This window comes from Arachis duranensis, chromosome 4 (assembly GCF_000817695.3).
Source record: "Arachis duranensis cultivar V14167 chromosome 4, aradu.V14167.gnm2.J7QH, whole genome shotgun sequence".
In the NCBI taxonomy this organism is placed as follows: domain Eukaryota; kingdom Viridiplantae; phylum Streptophyta; class Magnoliopsida; order Fabales; family Fabaceae; genus Arachis; species Arachis duranensis.
In genome coordinates, this window is record NC_029775.3 from 92860979 (window position 1) to 92862655 (window position 1677).

The following is a 1677-nucleotide window of genomic DNA, read 5'->3' on the forward strand; positions in this document are numbered from 1 at the left end:
TATGGGAGAAGCATCTCTATCCCTTCCATTGGAGCAAACAACTTTGAGCTTAAGCCTCAACTAGTTTCTTTAATGCAACAGAATTGCAAGTTCCATGGACTTCCATTGGAAGATCCCCATCAGTTTTTAGCTGAGTCCTTGCAAATCTGTGACACTATCAAGACTAATGGGGTTGACGCTGAGGTCTACAGACTTATGCTATTCCCTTTTGTTGTAAGAGACAGAGCTAGGATATGGTTGGACTCATAACCTAAAGAAAGCCTGAACTCTTGGGAAAAGCTAGTCAATGCCTTCTTGGCAAAGTTCTTTCCACCTCAGAAATTGAGTAAGCTTAGAGTGGAAGTCCAAACCTTCAGACAGAAGGAAGGAGAATCCCTCTATGAAGCTTGGGAAAGATACAAACAATTAATCAGAAAGTGTCCCTCTGATATGCTTTCTGAATGGATCATCATAGGTATTTTCTATGATGGTCTGTCTGAACTGTCCAAGATGTCTTTGGATAGCTCTGCTGGAGGATCTCTTCATCTGAAGAAGACGCCTACAGAAGCTCAAGAACTAATTGAAATGGTTGCAAATAACCAATTCATGTACACTTCTGAAAGAAATCCTGTAAACAATGGGACTAATAAGAAGAAAGGAGTTCTTGAGATTGACACTCTGAATGCCATATTGGCTCAGAACAAGATATTGACTCAGCAAGTCAACATGATTTCTCAAAGTCTATCTGGAATGCAAAATGCACCAAGCAGTACTAAGGAAGCTTCATCTGAAGAAGAAGCTTATGACCCTGAGAACCCTTCAATGGAAGAGGTGAATTACATGGGAGAACCCTATGGAAACACCTATAACCCTTCATGAAGAAATCATCCAAATCTCTCATGGAAAGATCAACAGAGACCTCAACAAGGTTTCAACAATAGTAATGGTGGAAGAAACAGGTTTAGCAATAGCAAGCCTTTTCTATCATCTTCTCAGCAACAGACAGAGAGTTCTAAGCAGAACACCTCTGACTTAGCAATCATGGTCTCTGATCTAATCAAAACCACTCAAAGTTTTATGACTGAAACAAGGTCCTCCATTAGAAATTTGGAGGCACAAGTGGGACAGCTGAGCAAGAAAATTACTGAACTCCCTCCTAGTACTCTTCCAAGCAATACAGAAGAAAATCCAAAAGGAGAGTGCAAAGCCATCAACATGGCCGAATTTGGAGAGGAGAGAGAGGCAGTGAACGCCACTGTGGAAGACCTCAATGGACGTCCACTGGCCTCCAATGAGTTCCCCAATGAGGAACCATGGGAATCTGAGGCTCAAAATGAGACCATAGAGATTCCATTGGACTTACTTCTGCCATTCATGAGCTCTGATGAGTATTCTTCCTCTGAAGAGGATGAGTATGTCACTGAAGAGCAAGTTGCTAAATACCTTGGAGCAATCACTGAAGAGCAAGTTGCTAATTACCTTGGAGCAATCATGAAGCTAAATGACAAGTTATTTGGAAATGAGACTTGGGAGGATGAACCCTCTTTGCTCACCAAAGAACTGGATGACTTGTCTAGGCAGAAATTACCTCAAAAGAGACAGGATCCTGGGAATTTTTCAATACCTTGTACCATAGGCACCATGACCTTCAAGAAGGCCTTGTGTGACCTAGGATCAAGTGTAAACCTCATGCCTCTC

General features: G+C 41.9%; 1 non-coding gene across 1 annotated transcript; it reads right to left on the minus strand.

Annotated features, from left to right (window-relative positions):
* Window positions 1-327: 327 nt before the first annotated feature.
* LOC127747309 (small nucleolar RNA R71) lies at window positions 328-435 on the minus strand. The gene has a single exon (XR_008009109.1). It is a non-coding gene; the product is annotated as a small nucleolar RNA R71 (small nucleolar RNA).
* Window positions 436-1677: the final 1242 nt, after the last annotated feature.